At 41.9% G+C, this 19580-nt stretch overlaps 1 protein-coding gene across 5 annotated transcripts in view; it reads right to left on the bottom strand.

Moving 5' to 3' along the window:
- LOC135526418 (catenin delta-1-like) overlaps positions 1-19375 on the bottom strand; it is a 37145-nt gene extending 17770 nt beyond the window's left edge. For 4 of the 5 annotated variants that reach the window (XM_064954773.1, XM_064954776.1, XM_064954775.1 and 1 more), the window contains exons 1-2: positions 19221-19375; positions 18162-18241 (exon numbers count right to left, since the gene is read on the bottom strand). The gene's annotated coding sequence lies outside the window, so the exon portion shown is untranslated. Of the gene's footprint in view, positions 1-260; positions 411-18161; positions 18242-19220 lie in introns of all 5 variants that reach the window. The other variant, XM_064954774.1, reaches the window with a different exon arrangement.
- Between the last annotated feature and the right edge of the window lie 205 nt (positions 19376-19580).

Below are 19580 nucleotides of genomic sequence, written 5' to 3'. Positions count from 1 at the left end.
TCAGTGCAGCATACGTGGGGTGCTAACAAAGCAGGCCAGACAGCTCGAGCAATGAGTGAGTAAGTGGAGCAGGTACTTTCCTCTGTGCTATAAAGGGGCTGCACTGAAACAGATTCACATGAAACACATTTGACAGAAGTACCGAGGAGAACAAATTCTAGTAACGAACAGGAGACTTTTTTGTATCTAAAAAGTAGAGGATTCTCAGTATTTCTGTGCAACACTAAATAGAAAGAGCAAAAAAGCAGAGACATACACACCTTCGCCAAGGGGTGTGGCTTTGGAGAAGAGGTGAGAGGTCAGGCCAAGGTCAAAGGTGGAGCCCTATTTGCAGGGGCTCATGGGTAGAGTAGATTAAGTTTGCCAAACCACAAGGCCCAGAAAGAGGAAGGTGGATAAGGCAAAAGATACTGCAGAGGGGGACAGAGAGAAACAAAGGAAAGAGTGAAAATGCAGATTTAAAAGTTTAAGAATGATGGAAGATGATCGCTAAACACTTGAGTATGTAGAATTGAACATGCACGTTGTCAAAGTTGGCGTGCATACCTATATAACGTAATGACGCCATGTAAAATTGTGCTATATGTGCAACACAGCATTCCTAACCTAGCCCACAATGTCTGCTGTGTGGCTCGAGCAGTCAACAAGTCTAGCAGTCATTTGAAAGAGTAACAGCGAGACAACTCAAAAGGTGAAACCCATCAACCCCAAGATAATGGAATTCATTGCACTTGACAATCAACTGTTCTCTGTCGTGGGTGATGTTGGCTTTCGCGACTGGTCAAGCATCGGTACACACTAACGTTACCAAGTGCGCTATTGTTCAGATGTTGCCCTACCGTAGTTACACAGAAATAGCGTCACTGCTATTAGCTTAACAACATACTATGGAACACCGTTTGGGTCTTTGTGTGTCAAAAAAGATTGACAATAACACTAAGTGTTCTTTGACCTATGACACATTAAATACGCTTTTAATTTGAAACGTCAAATAACAGTTCTATTATAAAATGTTTTGTGTTCTGAATTTGCACATGCAAGCCTAGCGTCACACTATCAGTAGCACTGTCAAAGCTGTACAAAAAAAGTCAGCAAACAAGCAAAAACCAGCCACGAACTGTGTGTTTATAATATCGCGTTGGTAATAAAGCATTATTTGTTCGACCGCAACTTCTGGGGTAGATAGCTAGCTTAGTACAAAGCTAGCGCCAATACAACCAGTCTGAAAAGAAGAAACTGCAGTCATTTTCACTATTCTTAGCAATGATTTAGGAATCCTTGTTAGTAACTATTAGCTAGGTAGCCACTTGTTGCCTAATGAAATTGAACTTCAGTTCATGAAAATAAATAGCAAGCCAGCTACTTAACCCTGTTGCCCAAAGCTAACATTATAAACAGCCAGCTAGCGTCACCTGGCTAGTGAGGCTCGACTTGACCAGGTTGAGTAGCTAGCCACAATAAGCATTAGGCACAATAGTGCACTTTGAGGTTAGCCTTAAAAATAAAAGTACCTCTTTGAAAGTGATGTAGAAGGTTACAATTGGTGGAATCATGCCATATTTAGACTAGATAATGTTAAACAAGGTTGGAATGTGAAGCAATGAAATGGGGTATCAGTTAGAGGTCGACCGATTAGATCGGAATGGCCGATTAATTAGGGACGATTTCAAATTCTCATACCAATCGGCAATCGGCATTTTTGGACTCAGATTTGCCAATTTTTATTTAACTAGGTAAGTCAGTTAAGAAAACATTCTTATTTTCAATGACGGCCTAGGAACAGTGGGTTAACTGCCTTGTTCAGGGGCAGAACGACAGATTTTTACCTTGACAACTCGGGGGATTCAATCTTGCAACCTTACAGTTAACTAGTCCAACGCTCTAACCACCTGATTACATTGCACTCCACGAGGAGCCTGCATGGAAGGCTGACTACCTGTTACGCAAGGGCAGCAAAAAACCAAGGTAGGTTGCTAGCTAGCATTAAACTTATCTTATAAAAAAAAAATCTTAACACAATCACTAGTTAAACTAGTAATATCAACCATGTGTAGTTATCTAGCATGTCCTGCATTGCATATAATCGATGCGGTGCCGGTTAATTTCTCATTGAATCACAGCCTACTTCGCCAAACGGGTGATGATTTAACAAGCACATTTGCGAAAAAAGCACTGTCATTGCACCAATGTACCTAACCATAAACATCAATGCCTTTCTTTAAAATCAATACACATGTATATATTTTTAAACCTGCATATTTAGTTAATATTGCCTGCTATCATGAAGTTCTTATAACTAGGCAAATTGTGTCACTTCTCTTGCGTTCCATGCAAGCAGTCAGGGTATATGCAGCAGTTTGGGCCGCCTGGCTCATTGCAAACTGTGTGAAGTCCATTTATTCCCAACAAAGGCAGTAATTAATTTGCCAGAATTGTACATAATTATGACATAACATTGAAGCGTGTACAATGTAACAGCAATACTTAGACTTAGGGATGCCATCAATTAGATAAAATACAAAACGGTGCTGTATTTCACTAAAAGAATAAACGTTTTGTTTTCAAAAATGATAGTTTCCGGATACTACCATTTTAAATGACCAACGGCTCGTATTTGTGTGTTGTTTTGTCTATGATTTGATAGCGCAGTCTGACTGAGCGATGGTAGGAACCAGCTGACTCGAAAGCATTCATTCAAACAGCAATTTCATGCGTTTGCTAGCAGCTCTTCGCAATGCTTCAAGCATTGCACTGTTTATGACTTCAAGCCTATCAACTCCCGAGATTAGGCTGGTGTAACCAATGTGAAATGGCTAGCTAGTTAGCGGGGTGCGCGCTAATAGCGTTTCAAACATCACTTGCTCTGAGACTTGGAGTAGTTGTTCCCCTTGCTCTGCATGGGTAACGCTGCTTCGAGGGTGGCTGTTGTCAATGTGTTCCTGGTTCGAGCCCAGGTAGGAGCGAGGAGAGGGACGGAAGCTATACTGTTACACTGGCAATACTAAAGTGCCTATAAGAACATCCAATAGTCAAAGGTTTATGAAATACAAATCGTTTTGAGAGAAATTGTCCTATGATTCCTATAATAACTACAACCTAAAACTTCTTACCTGGGAATATTGAATACTCCTGTTAAAATGAACCACCAGCTTTCATATGTTCTCATGTTCTGAGCAAGGATCTGAAACGTTAGCTTTTTTACATCCACATATTGCACTTTTACTTTCTTCTCCAACACTTTGTTTTTGCATTATTTAAACCAAATTGAACATGTTTCATTATTTATTTGAGGCTAAAATGATTTTATTGATGTATTATATGAAGTTAAAATAAGTGTTCATTCAGTATTGTTGTAATTATCATTATTACAAATACATTTTAAAATCTCAATATTTTCTTTATAAATTCATTTTTAAAAATCGTCCGATTAAATCTGTATCGGCTTTTTTTGGGTCCTCAAATAAATCGGTATAGGCATGGGAAATTCACAAGTCGGTCGACCTCTAATATCAGTCTACTGTGACACACACAGAACACAACTGAAGAGTTTAACCAAATATTAGCGTTGTAGCTCTTACCGCAGGACTGCGACTGAAATAACCTCCCCAGTCAGCCTGTTGTGTGTATTGACATTCATATTGCACTGTACAGCTTTACCTAAGGATTGGAGATCAATAAAATAAGCTAACAGTCTTATCAATATCCCCCCCCCCCCCCCAATGTCCTCAGAGTTAGACTCCAAAACAAAACATCTATTTAACTAGGCAAGTCAGTTAAGAACAAACAATAAATGTGGCTCAATTCATAGTTGTTTGAGGCACGCAATAAGAGCTACAATGCTAATTTTCTCTGGGTGTCACCGAGTAGACATACCCCATGTCAATGACCAACAATCCATAGGTAAGGCTGTACAGTGAAATAAGTATGCCCCAATGCAATTTTAAAGTATAATACATCAAGTGCGACTTCAACAGATTTGTCAAATTAACAAATTGTCTTTGGTTGATTTTTATATAACATCTCAACCTCGATTAGCATGATCTATTCAATTACGGCATAAATCTACTATTTGTATTAATTTGCATCACTGTCAATAACATACTTTTATTTTGTAGGCTAACTACAAAGTCCAGTTATTTACAATGACTCCTACCCTGTACAAACCCAGACGATGATGGGCCAATTGTGCGCCTCCCTATGGGACTCCCAATCACAGCTGTCTGTGATACAGCTTGGATTCGAACCAGGGATGGTAGTGACGCCTCTTGCACTGAGATGCAGTGCCTTAGACCTCTGCGTCCATGTGCGTTAACTGTACTAGAATTCTTAAGACTGCAAACAAAAATGTCATATCGGCACATCACTAATTTATTTCTTAATTCCATTCATTTACTTTTATATATGTGTGTGAATTGTTTTTAGATAATAAATACTGCACTGTTGGAGCTAGGAACACAACCATTTCGCTACACCCGCAATAACATCTGCATGTGACCAATAAAATGCGATTTCTGTTCATTTGTTGAAACAGCCCAATGGCTATCCTGCCAGACAATACACACCTATTTTACACTAGCTTTAACAGTACAGTAGCTGTGGCTCAGTTGAGACTGCAGCTTGTCTGGGCCAGACAAAACACACCGTCAGCAGAGAGACAAGAACACCAACTCCCAGGATCCATCTCCTCTCCTTTGTTTAATGCCCTCCAGTACTGTCCGTCCATCCCTCCCCCAGCCCATTTCTCACTCACTCTCCCAACCTCGCCTTAAGCCCCGTCGCTCCTTTTTCTCTCTACCAAGCTCTATCCATCCTCCTCCCCCCTCTGTCAACGTCCCCTCCCTCACTGTTTTTCGTTCCAGCCTCTTCAGAGCACACAATAGAACGGAATACAGTATTATCAGAGCCAGACAAACAGGCTCAGACAGTAGTAATTACTCTTATCTGCTGATAAAACATTCATCCACCCATTGGTTCCTGGTTTAAAAAAAGGTTACTATACCAAGGCTCCACACACAAACAAGCACAGACATACACCTGTCAAACCAGTTATGCTAGGGAGGGGCATGGGGAGAGACGGAGGTGACCACATTTCTTTGTCTCTTTCAGTCTGACACAAACACAGACCTCTTGGTATACTAGTGCCTCTCTCAACAGCTACTAAAAACCAGGAGTAAGAGCTGTGGTTTAAGGGTCAGCCTTATGGGGAAATGTGACTGCCGATGGGTACTTAGCACCTGTACCCAGAGAGTCGTCAGTTAACAGTTTTACTCCGATTTGCTTCTTTTAAATACTCAAGGCCACAAGGTGGCAGTAGATTGTTTGACTTGTGTCTGATGCAGCTAATGTACGCTAACTGGCAAGTTACACTAACGTTGCTAGCTAGTCATTTTGTAATAAGCCGTTGTTGACACTAACCAGATAGCCACAACTAGATAACTAGCAACATCATTAAAACACAATGGATTTGTAAAAAAATTTTTTTTTAAAGCAGCTCCTGGTTAGCTGTCGAGAGTCAATGGAGTAGCTAGCTAGCTATGTTGTACAAAATGGCTATTCTAACCATTTAGCTAACATTAGATAGCAAGAGAAATAGCAGTTTGGGATAATGGAGAGTGAATTCAATGATTTCTTCATCTTGATAGATGGCTAGCTTGGTAGCGCATTTAGTGTTGTGTGCATTGTGCTTCCTGGCTCAGTAAGAAAGCTAATTTTAGTTAGCTAAGTAATGAAAAGGTGCACATTAACAACCTAACAAAATGCCTTCTATGACAAAACTCCTTAGCTAGATGTAAATATTTGCTTTAGAAAAAGAAAATGCAACTTTGTTGTAGTTTGAACAATTGGTGAAAAGGGAGTGCTTTACACTAAGAAAAGTGCCCTCGGTCACTTCTGTCAGCGCATACACTGATCGACTCAGTCAAGTTCTCGGCCACTGACAAGCATTGCAATTCTACAAGTAGAAACGGCAGGGGTGTAATCAATACGCAGATTCTGTTGCAAAACATTTAATCCAAAAGAAAAACACAACCAAGAGTCTTGCAAAATTACCGTACGACAGATCACGTATTCACCCTGCACACCCTAACTAATAAACAAAACAGCAATATATTCATGCTTTGATTAAAAAAAAAAAAAAAAAAAAAAGGCTGATTCAATTTGGTCCTGTGGTCTTTCCTGTGGTCTTTCCACAGGACCAGGTGGTGAGACAGGGATTAAGCCCCACCCTCAACATATATCAACGAATTGGGGAGGGCACAAGAACCGTCAGCAGCACCCAGCCTCACCCTACTAGAATCTGAAGTCAAACGTCTGTTCGCTGATGATCTGGTGCTTCTGTCCCCAACCAAGGAGGGCCTACGCAGCACCTATATCTTCTGCATAGATTCAGTCAGACCTTGCATAGATGGGCCCTGACCATAAATCTCAAAAATGGTGTTCCAAAAAAATAAAATAAAAAGGTCCAGTCGCCAGGACCACAAATTCCATCTAGACAACGTTGCCCTAGAACACACAAAAACTACAATCCTCGGCCTAAACATAAGCGCCACAGGTAACTTCCAAAGCTGTGAACGATCTGTGTGAAGGCAAAAAGCGCCTATGTCATCTAAATAAACATACCAATTAGGATCCATCTAAAAATACTTGAATCAGTTACAGAATCCATTGCACTTTGTGGTTGTGAGGTCTGGGGTCCGCTCACCAACCAAGAAGTCACGAAATGGGGCAAACACCAAATTGAGACCGCATGCAGAATTCTGCAAAAATATCCTCCATGTACAACATAAATCAATAAATAACGCATGCAGAGCAGAATTTGGCCAACACCCACTAATGATCAAAATCCAGAAAAGAGGCGGTAAATTCTACAAATGTCTAAAAGGAAGTGATTCCCAAACCTCCCATAACAAAGCCATCACCTACAGAGAAATTAACCTGGAGAAGAGAACCCTAAGGAAGCTGGTCCCAGAGCTCTGTTCACAAACAGAACCAAAAGAGATCCAGGAACGCAAAACACAAATTAGACCCAACCAAAATCAGGAGAAACAAAAAGATAATTACTTGGCACATTGGAAAGCATTTACAAAAAAACAGAGCAAACTAGAATGCTATTTGGCCCTAAACAGAGAGTACACAGGGACAGAATACCTGACCACTGTGACTGACCCAAAATTAAGGAAAGCTTTGACTATGTACAGACTCAGTGAGCATAGCCTAGCGATTGAGAAATGCTGCTGAAGGCAGACCTGGCTCTCAAGAGAAGACAGGCTGTGTGCTCACTGCCCACAAAATTAGTTGAAACTGAGCTGCACATCCTAACCCCCTGCCAAATGTATGGCCATAGAGACACATATTTCCCTCAGATTACACAGACCCACAAAGAAATTAAACAAATCCAATATCTATTGGATGAAATACCACAGTGTACAATCATAGCAGCAAGATTTGTGACCGGTTGCCACAAGAAAAGGGCAACCAGTGAAGAACAAACCATTGTAAATACAACCTAGATTTATTTTCCCTTTTGCACATCATGACAACGCTGTATATAGACATGACATTTGAAATGTCTTTTCTTTTGAAACTTGTGTAATGTTTACTGTAAATTTAGAGCTTTTCACTTTTGTGTTATCCATTTCACTTGCTTGACAATGTAAACATTGTTTCCCATGCCAATAAAGCCCCTTAAACTGAAATTGAACTGAAAGAGCGAGAGGTGCTCGGGGTAAAAAGGTGAAAGGAGGAACAGAGGTGTATTGTGAAAAGGGGGGGGGCTGACTCACAGTTTCACCTGTGGGGGACTGAGTGTGTGAGAACGAGAAAGAAGCAGAATGAGAGAAAAATAGTGAGAGAAAGTGTCCGAGCCACAGAGAGCAAGGGTAGAGATCAGGCCAGCATGGAATGTGATGACGTCACTGAGTAGAACTGCCCTTTAAACAATAGAAATAGTACCTCTAGCTGCCTCGTCGGCTCCTGTCTGATGACTCACCAAACACACAAATCCCATTCCACGTCTATTACAGGCCGATTCCCGCTCCCTTGTTGCTTTTTGCACTGCTTCTCCAGAAGAGGAATGGTGGAGGTGAAAAAAATATATATATAGAAAAAAAAGGAGGTAGGATGGATGACAGACAGGAGCAGAAGAGGCACCTAACGTTAACATTTCTATTGTTTAAAAAAGGAATGAATATTTCAAGCGGGTTGCTTTATTTTGGAATAGAGGGGTTCAGGAATCAGAGACGAGGGGTGTGAAGAAGTGATGCGGATGGATGACATCATTTTAACAAACACACAGCCAAAGGCCACTGCCCACCTGCACAAACTCTTGTCCAGTAACACATGTCCTTATATGGGAAGACTCAGTACAACAGCACTGAACTGTTGTTATCTACCCTACAGCCAGGAGAGAAAGAGGGGAGGAGTAGAGAGAAGATAAGGAGTGCTGAATAAAATAAAGTGAAGCTTACATTCCTCAGACTGTGTCGGCTCAAATCGCTACTAAAGTCCCTAGTTTAGACACAACAAACCGTAGTAGGAGAACTGTGGGTTCAATATGGAGACAGTAACATCTCAAGGCAAGCCTGGGTCACAGTGACCCATTCACAAAGCGAGCAAAATCAAGTCTGGCATTCCACACAGTCTCATTCATTTAGTGAAACCCATCATTACCACTCAAATTCAAATGTTTGTCATCATTTACAAATAAGGAATGTGCGAGTGTTTGAGCATGTTTTTTCTTTTTTGTTCATTGGTGTGTGGGTCTGCGTGTCTGAGAGTAAACCACAGAGCGGGGAATTCGCAGCTGTTGGTTTGGGAGGCCACTGAAACAATGAGAAGTTTGTGTGAGTGAGCACAAGCGTGAAAGCGTTAGAGTGCGGTTTAGGCTGTGTGTGTTTAAGGGGGGCTGAACTTACCGATTTTGTCTCTGCTTCAATCATCCATCATGTTGCACACCTTTCAGTTCCCCTTAAATGTTTTCAATATTTGTATTGAATTTATAAAATGTTGTGCAATTGAAATTGTTCAATATTGTCCCTTGTATAGAGGCCAGATTTAGACATAGCTACATAAACTTGGTGTTGAAGACAGGGATGCAAACTGGTGAGGGCCCAAAAAGGCAACACTGTTGCACCGAAACATGCAAAAACAATCCCTGTTTGGGGGAAATGCAGGTTAACTAATTAAACAAGAAAAATATCAAGTGGTTCATGGGAACCTAACTCACAGTTTAAAAAAATGTAAAGAGAGCAATCCAATGTTATCAGTTGCCTAGACTTTACTGCAAATGACGATTAAGTATTGAGGAAAAAACCCACTAATATTGCAATTAGCCATGACAGCCTTTATAATAGAACGCTTGTGACCACACACACCAACCGAAATTTTGCACTTGGGAAAAAACATCTTAATGTAGAAATATAATTAAACAAAAGGGCATTATTTTTGCTCTATTATAATGGCCACTATAGTAGACGTCTGTCAAGTGCACAAGGCTACATGTGTGCAAAGAAAACAATGACTGAGTTTAATTTAAAAAATATATATAAAAAAAAAGAGTAATAATCCCCCCCTCACTCACACGTGTTACTGTCAAGTGCAACACGACAAGACATATCTTTGGGCTACACGGCACATTATTACATTGTACACCTTCTGCCTGTGGACATCTGTTCTACAATGTGCCAGCAGAGCATGATACACTTTGTAGGCATACAGCCAGTATTTTTTCCAAACGCACAGCACTCGTTTGCTTACAGCCAGAAGTGTGATCCAAAGCCAAGCCAAGCCCCCTGCCCAAACTTCTCATCAGATCTACACGAATCACATAAGTTAATGACGCACTGATATGACATTTTTGGCAGATGCCCCATATTTTCTTTAGAAAGAGTTTCCAGCTGTTTAAAAAAAAAAAAAAAAAAGAGCCAGAAACTGTAGTTTTTCTAGATGGCTCCCATTTTGGCTGTAGTGTTTCCAAGCGCATGGAAGAGCGCGCGTGTTGGTATTTTTTGCCGGGAAAGACCATAACGATTCTCCGTCTTAAATTGTATTGTTTATTTACGTATTAGGGTACCTAAGGTTTGATTATAAACGTTGTTTGACTTGTTTGGAAAAGTTTATTAGTAACATTTTGGATGAATGGGAAACTGAGTCGATTATTGACTGAAGCACGCCAGCTTAACTGAGTTTTTATGGATATAAAGAAGGACATTATCGAACAAAAGGACCATTTGTGATGTAACTGGGACCTTTAGGATTGCCAACAGAAGATCATAGGTAAGTCTTTCTTTATATCGCTATTTCTGACCTGCCTGGTTGAAATATGTTTTTCATGTGTTTGTATGCAGGACGCTGTCCTCAGACAGTCTTCTTTCGCCATGAAGCCTTTTTGAAATCTGACAGTGGCTGGATTAACAAGAAGCTTAATTTTGATGTATTACACTTGTGATTTTATGAAAGTTAAATATTTATAATACTGTCGTTTGAATTTCGCGCTCTGCATCTGCAATTTCACCGGATGTTGGCCAGGTGGGACGGTGCCCATCGCAATTCAACGGCTCAGACACAAGAGGTATGTGGCAGGGTCTACAGTCAATCACGCATTACAAAAAGAAAACCAGCACCGTCGCGGAACAGGATGTCTTGCTCCCAGACAGACTAAAGAACTTCTTTGCTCGCTTTGAGGACAATACAGTGCCACTGACATGGCCCGCTACCAAAACCTGCAGACTCTCCTTCACTGCAGCCGACGTGAGTAAAACATTTAAACGTGTTAAACCTCGCAAGGCTGCAGGCCGAGACGGCATCGCCAGCCGCTTCCTCAGAGCATGCGCAGACTAGCTGGCTGGTGTGTTTACGGACATATTCAATCAATGCTTATCCCAGTCTGCTGCTCCCACATGCTTCAAGAGGGCCACTATTGTTCCTGAGAATGCTGTTCGTCGACGACAGCTCAGCATTTAACACCATAGTATCCTCGAGCTTGATGACCCTCGTTATCAAGCTCGAGACCCTGTGTCTCGACCCCGCCCAGTGCAACTGGGTACTGGACTTCCTGACGGGCCACCCCCAGGTGGTGAGGGTAGGTAACAACATCTCCACCCCGCTGATCTTCAACAATGGGGCCCCACAAGGGTGCATTCTGAGCCCTCTCCTGTACTCCCTGTTCACCCACGACTGCATGGCCATGCACACCTCCAACTCAATCATAAAGTTATCAGACGACACTACAGTGGTAGGCTGGATTACCAACAACGACGAGACGTCCTTCAGGGAGGAGGTGAGGGCCCTCGGAGTGTGGTGTCAGGAAAATAACCTCACACTCAACGTCAACAAAACTAAGGAGATGATTGTGGACTTCAGTTAACAGTAGAGGGAGCACCCCCCTATCCACATTGACGGGACAGTAGTGGAGAGAGTATTAACTTTTAAGTTCCTCGGTGTACACATCACGGACAAACTGAATTGGTCCACCCACACAGACAGCGTGTTGAAGAAGGCGCAGCAGCGCCTCTTCAACCTCAGGAGGCTGAAGATATGTGGCTTTACAGATGCACAATCGAGAGCATCCTGTCGGGCTGTATCACCGCCTGGTACGGCAGCTGCTCCGCCCAGAACCGTAAGGCTCTCTAGAGGGTAGTGAGGTCTGCACAACGCATCACCGGGGGCAAACTACCTGCCCTCCAGGACACCTACATCACCAGATGTCACAGGAAGGCCATAAAGATCATCAAGGACAACAACCACACGAGCCACTGCCTGTTCACCACGCTATCATCCAGAAGGCGAGGTCAGTAAAGGGGCATCAAAACAGGGACCGAGACAGAAGCTGTCTCAAGGCCATCAGACTTAAACAGCCACCACTAACATCGAGTGGCTGCTGCCATACATGTAAAAAAAATGCATCCTTAGCCACTTTAAACAATGTCACTTAATATAATGTTTACATACCCTACATTACTCATCTCATGTATATACTGTACTCTATACCACCCACTGCATCTTGCCTATGCCGTTCTGTACCATCACTCATTCATATATCTTTATGCACATATTCTTCATCCCTTTAAACTTGTGTGTATAACGTAGATGTTGCGAAATTGTTAGGATAGATTACTCGTTGGTTATTACTCCATTGTCAGAACTAGAAGCACAAGCATTTCGCTACACTCGCATTAACATCTGCTAACTACGTGTATGTGACAAATAAAATTTGATTTGAGAAGTTAATGGTGTCCTGACCCATCTATGTGAAGCTAGCCACAATAAGGATAAGCCACAATAGTGGACTTTGCGGTTAGCCTTCAAAATAAAAGGTATGGCAATTTTACTATTTGTATCCATTTGCATCACTGTCAATTACATAGTTTCATTTTAAAAGCTAACCGCAAAGCTAGCTATTGTGGCTGGCTTCACAACACATAACCCGGTCAGGTTGAGCCTCACTAGCCAGATGAAGCAAGCTGGCTGCTTATAACATTCATGAGGTAGAAAAATGATGTGGATATATATTTGGTCTTCAAGCATACTTCCAAAGTCGTGGCAAAATGGCTTAAGGACAACAAAGTCAAGGTATTGGAGTGGCCATCACAAAACCCTGACTCAATCCTATAGAAAACATTTGACCCAACAATTTAAAAGGCAATGCTACCAAATACTAATTGAGTGTATGTAAACTTCTGACCCACTGGGAATATGATGAAAGAAATAATTCTCTACTATTATTCTGACATTTTACATTCTTAAAATAAAGTGGTGATCCTAACTGACCTAAGACAGAGAATATTTACCAGGATTAAATGTCAGGAATTGTGAAACACTTTAGCCAAATACATTTAAATTCAGTTTATGTAAACTTCCGACTTCAACTGTAGATAAAAAAACAACAACATCTATGTCGCTTTAAGCAGATTCCTAGTCGACTTACCGCTGCATCACACCCTTTCCAAGTAGTAAGATATTTTAGCCTTAAAGCCTATCGGAAGTCAGCTGTGAGTATCGCTGAACAATAACATTGCTGCCACCCCCATCACGCTTCACCATCTGGCAGTCCGACGGACCAATCTGGGTTTGGCGGATGCCAGGAGAACGCTGCCTGCCCCCATGCATAGTGCCAACTGTAAAGTTTGATGGAAGAGGAATAATGATCTGGGGCTGTTTTTCATGTTTCAGGCTAGGCCTCTTAGTTCCAGTGAAGGGAAATATTAATGCTAGTGCATATGACATTCTAGACGATTCTGTGCTTACAAATGTGGCAACAGTTTAGGAAAGGCCCTTCCTTGTTTCAACGTGACAATGATCCCGTGCACAAAGCGAATTCCATACAGAAATGCTGACAAGTTTGGTGTGGAAGAACTTAACATGCATGCCGAGTCCTGACCTCAACCCCATCAAATACCTTTGGGATGAATTTGAACACCGATTGCAAGCCAGGCCTCATCGCCCAACATCAGTGCATGACCTCACTAACGCTTTTGTGGCTTAATGGATTCAAGTCCCCACAGAAATGTTTCCACATATAGTGGAAAGCCTTCCCAGAAGAGTAGAGGCTGTTATAGCAATAAAGGGGGGACCAACTATAATACTGCCCTTGATTTTGGAATGAGAGCAGTTGTCCACATAAATTTGGCCAAGTAGAGCATCTCTGCTGCACCTGCAACTGCTGTAACATGTCTGAATGTCTGATATGGGCGCCAAGTGTTTGACGATAAATTAGATTAGTCCTTTGTGTCGATTTAAGTGTGTGTGGCTGGTAATAAGATTGAGGAATTAGACTATTAATCCACTTAACTCCGCACACACTGAACCTCCCAAACAATGTAGTGTACACACAAACTTAGCCTATCTTCCAGGCTCCTGACCAATTCTGCCATTTTGTGTGTTTTTAAGCTGATCTTCATTTTTGGGGTGCATAATGTTTCTGCCACATCCTATAATTGAAAACAGCTTCTGGACAGAACAGCGATCACAAACCTCAATTTTTCAATGATCCCGGGACTTGAAAGAGAAGGGGGTTAAGAGGCAAGCTAGGTGGCGTCATTATTAGACTAAGTCGGTGAGCATCTAGACCTCCATTGCCCTTTGATTTGTAACTGAACTGTAATATCCTGTTTCTCGTAGTCGTGGCTGAACATGGACATTATACACCTCACTGGCTTTTCCATGCATTGTTAAGATCAGACGGCAGCCTCGGGTAAGATGAGTGGTGTGTCTCTTTTACCAACAGCTGGTGCAAAATCTCTAAATGTTAAAGAAGTCCCAAGTTCTTGCGCACCTCAGAAAACCTCATAAACTGCAGATCAGACCATGTAACAAAAGTGTTCTTTATTTTTCTGTCTAGGGCCATGAGCAAACAAGAAAATGCACATCCAGGGGCAGCGTTTCTCATGGCAAGTGATTTTAATGTAGAGAAACAAATCCGTTTGACCTAATTTTTACCAGCATGTCACCTGTGCAACTAGATGCAAAAAAATATTTACTTTATGTCACCTTTACTCCACACACAGAAACCCATACAAATCTAACCATAACTTTATCCTCATGATTCCTGTTCACAAGAAAAATAACTCAAAACAGGAAGTACCAGTGACACGCTCAATTACAGAAGTGATGAAATGAAGCACAGACTAGAATATGTTTACATGTTTCACATCAGTCACCGGCTTCATTAATAAGTGCATAGACGACATCGTCCCCACAGTGACTGTACGTACATATCCAAACCAGAAGCTATGGAGGCAACAGCCACACAGAGCTGCCGCTTCCAAGGAGTGGTATACTAATCCGGACGTGTAAGAGAAATCCCACCATGACCTCTGAAGAGCCATCAAACAGGCAAAGCTTCAATAAAGGACTAAGATCGAATCGTACTGCGCCGACTGACGCTCGAAAGTGGTAAAATTCGCAAACTATCACAGAATACAAAGGGAAACCCAGCCTCAGGCTGCCCTACCAGACGAGCTAAATGCCTTCCATGCTCGCTTCGAGGAAAGCGACACTGAACCACGCATGAGAGCACCAGAAGTACCGGACAACTGATCGCGCTTTATGTAGCCAATGTGAATAAGACCTTTAACCTTTTCCCAAGTGAGTTCCAACTATCTTTACCGGTCATCCCAGCGTGAGTTTTGTTATGCGCGTGATGTCAGAATGCACTCAATGTTCCAAAATGTGATTGTTACAGGACAGTTAACCCATGCTGCCCTCAAACCAAGGCATGCTGCCTGCAAATTATAGGCTGTTTCAACTTGTCAGTATCAAATTATTTTTTAACCAGTTTTATTTTATACCAACAGTTTGAATTGAGGTATGTTCTGCCTCATCATTCACATAGAAGTGACCAATTTCACTGATGCGGACCATTTACATTTGAGGCGTTACTGAACCGGACAAACCTCTATTCGACGAGAGCCCAAGAACAAACTTTCCATCCCTGGCACATTTTCCGGCTGGCGCCTGCATTGCCTTCACTACTAACAACTTTGGACATGTGTGAGTTCCTATCAAAGTAAGGTCCTTATCACGTTACCATTATAGTTTCTGTATATAGTGTCGTCATTTCTACTGTAGCACACCGTATGCATGTATGAAGCATTATGTATTTACTGTTATATTCACATTTTCAAGTACTGGTGAAAAATCATACATTGCATAGATTGTAATGGACACGTGTGTAAAATACTTTTTTTTAAGGCTGTACGGATTATGATGAGCTAATGCTACATTGTCAGCTATGTTTTTTGATATTATGAAATGCATTCTGGTTGTCACACCTGTCAGACCAAAGTTGTAATAACACATAGGGTCCTGTGTGGCTCAGTCGGTAGAGCATGGCGCTTGCAACGCCAAGCGTCGTGGGTTCGATTCCCGCTGGGGCCACCCATATGTAAAAGTAGTGGCCCCAGCCGACTTGTAAGTCGCTTTGGACAAAAGCGTCTGCTAAATGGGATATATTATTATTATAAAACGAGGTTAAGGGTTACACTTTCAGAAATTATGGTAGATCACACACCCCCTTCAAAATGCATCCTGCAAACAGACCCAAATCATCTTGTAACCTTTCCATAATCGCTTGACACTAAAAAACAACCCGCTGCGGCGCACACAAATACCCATCGTCTGATAACTTACTGTAATTGCTATAAGCTAATTAATATCATGGTTTCTGTCAGCCAAGAGTTAACTAAATATGACCGTTTGTGTTAGGTCGCGCTCTCCTCAGTTAGTGCTAAATTTTGCAATATAGCCTACATTTTCCCGGTTTGGATGAGAATGGTGTTATGCTGTCTGTACTTCTGTGAATGTCGGAACATTGCATACCCAAAAAAAGCTGCTCACATTGATGACATTACATTTTAAAAACTGTTGGTGCAAAATGCTTGTGGAAAAAAAAAAAAGTGTGGCCAGCTCAAACACTGACTGTTGCATCAATCCTAACTGGACATTCTAAATAAGTGTTCTAATCACACCGGTTTGAGCGCACAAGGCCAGGACCACTGCAAAATGATCAGACCCGTGTGTTCATACGTGTCAAAGGGTTAAAACAAGTAAACATTCCACAAGGCTGCAGTGCCAGACATTACCAGGACACGTACTCAGAGCATGCAATGACAGTCTGGTGGGTGTCTTCACTCTTCCTCAACATCAGCAAGACAAAGGAGCTGATTGTGGACTACAGGAAACGGAAGGACGAGCACACCCCATCCACATCGATGGGGCTGTAGTAGAGCAGGTCAAGAGCTTTAAAAACTCAGTCTACATCACTAAGGAATAAAAATGGTGCACACACACCTTCGAGAAGGCACGGCAACGCGCTTCACCCGAGAGGCTGAAAAGACTTGGCATTGGCCCTCAGATCTTCAAAAAGTTCTCCAGCTGCACCATTGAGAGCATGTTGACTGGCTGCGTCACCACTTGGTATGGCAACTGCTTGACATCAGACCGCAGGGCGCTACAGAGGTCCAGTACATCATTGGGCCAATCTCCCTGCCACCCAGGACCACTATACCAGGTGTCGGAGGATGGCCCTAAATATGGTCAGACTCCAGCCACCCAAGTCATAGACTGTTCTCTCTGCTACTGCATGGCACCGACGCACCAATTCTGGAACCAACAGGACCCTCTACAGCTCCTACCCCCAAATGATAAGACTCCTAAATAGTTAACCAAATAGCTACCCGGACTACCTGCATTGACCCTCTTTGCACGAACACTTGACTCGCCACATTCGCTGCTGCTACTGTTCATTATCTATCCTGTTGCTTGGTCATTTTACCCCTACCCTATCTATATGTACATATCTACCTCGTACCCCTTCACATCGACTCAGTACTGGTACCCAATGTTTAAAGCCAAGTTATCATCATTCATTGTGTATTTATTATTTATGTTATTATTTTTTTTACATATTTCTCTGTGTTGGGCTCGAATGTAACAATTTAACTGTTCGTCTACACCCGTTTACGAAGCATTGACAAATAGAATTTGATTGCTTTAAAGACTATAACCTCTAGACAACTCATCTGGTCACACAAACATCGCCTGTAGAATATCAACAATCTCAGCTACTTCACAACAACTAAAACATGGTCTGTTAGTGTACACAGACACACTCAGGTGCTCTCCTGTTCCACCTGCATCACAGTGACAGTCTCAGGGAGATCCCTTGTTGACTGTTATCAGACTGAGAAACACCTGCACCAGACTTGACTGATATACCCAAATTAATTTCAACATCACCTCACATGAACAAGCAACAAACAGTGACTTAGCCGACTTCCTTGGCTAGACATGAAATACAAATGACAATAATTACAACCCAATATACGGGGTTGGATCCTTATTCAAAGCACATGTCGACAGTTCATCCTGCCCAACCTTTTCCCTAACAAAACAAGTCCACTCAGGAACCACCAGAACAGGTTAGCTGACAGGGGGAAAATACCTGTTGGGGGAATTCAACTTGAAGACCACCCAAACCACTACAACAGTTATATGCAGCCATACACATTGTATAAATAACTGGTAATGACAAAAACAACCAAAGGCAATAGCAAACACATCTAATTTAATATGGTCGAGGGAGAACTTGTTCTTAGTTCAGGCTTTGGTTTATCTTATAATCCTTCACATGGGGAGAAAATATGGGACAACTCAACCACCCTTACCTGTGTCAGGTGTAGTCAATACTGTATGCTTGCTTGTCCCCTCGTTTGAAGTGGGGCTGTTGTCACCACACTTCAAGACACTAAAACGACAAGAACATAGAAGTTACCGCGAAGGTTTAACGGTGAAAATTTTAAGTTAAACACTCAAGTCTTGCATAGTGACTAGTCAAATTAATGAGCTGCCCGGGAAGCACAAACCAAAAAGGTATTTTTGATCAACCAGCCATAGTAACACGAAAAACACTTCGCTAGCTATTATTGTTAGTCAGCAAGGACATTCATATGGCAATAGTGCCAAAATAAGTGTTTAGATTTTTTTTGTACCTACAAAATGTTATTTTGCTTAAATTGATAGGTTTAACAGCCAGTTGAATGAGGTTGATTGAGGCCAGGATTATGTAAAATTCAAACAAAAGATCAGTCGGTGCATGGGTATTCAGGGAACGATGGCTACCTGGATTTTCAGATGGGTTTTCATCCAAACATATCTAGTTCACAGTAACTAGCTACATTGAGCTAATAAAAACAATGGAATACCGTCAGCTAGATAGTTATGAATTAACGTTACAAGGATACAGCAAGTTTATTTCTAAAACTCGCGGGCTAGTTCGTTTGGTTGACCAGTTAGCTAACAAGAGGATGAGCTAACAAAGTTATCGTTAGCTGGCTAGCTTGTTTGACTAGCTAACCAGTTTACTAACCATCCATTTGTGCCTAGATTAGCAGAAACTAGCTGGCAAGCGAACGTTAGTTGCTAACACACCGAGCAGTCTTGAGTTTGAATTTAAACGAACCTTTGCACGCTGGTTAAAATGTTTGGTAGCTAGCTAGATAATAGGTCCTCCGCCTCCACTTGTGGTAGACACTGGCCTACTAGACAGACTTCAAGCTGGCTATCCGTGTAGAGCGGAATTTGGGCGTTTTAACCCCAATCACGGGCATTGGAAAAGTCGTGCTGATCTGTGCCCCAGTGACCACTCCTTGACGACACTGCGGTTTGCGAAGTAAAACACTGCCAAACGATCCATTCAATAGGCGTGTATATTTTATTTTACTTACATATCCGTCTCGTATTCTCGGCCTCTTCCTAACGTATTTAGTTTATCCCCGTTTCTTTTTCTTCTTCTTTCCTGGTTTCTCGGTCAAACTCGGTCGGAGTAAAGCAACGGGACGAATACATAGGGGCTAGAGGGCGGGCATAACAGATCATTTTTTATATATACCGTAAATACGGATAACAGTTGGCCGAACAAGATTCCGCCCAAGTAATGGTGTCACAGGTTGCAGAATGAACAGTCAGGAGCACAAAGCACACTAGAAAATGTACATCTCCACAAATATCCAACTGAATGGACATGAAAAATATATATATATATCTATACAGCGGGAAAAAAGTATTTAGTCAGCCACCAATTGTGC

The sequence above is a fragment of the Oncorhynchus masou genome, chromosome 32, assembly GCF_036934945.1.
Source record: "Oncorhynchus masou masou isolate Uvic2021 chromosome 32, UVic_Omas_1.1, whole genome shotgun sequence".
In the NCBI taxonomy this organism is placed as follows: domain Eukaryota; kingdom Metazoa; phylum Chordata; class Actinopteri; order Salmoniformes; family Salmonidae; genus Oncorhynchus; species Oncorhynchus masou.
This window is presented reverse-complemented; position numbering and strand designations above follow the sequence as displayed.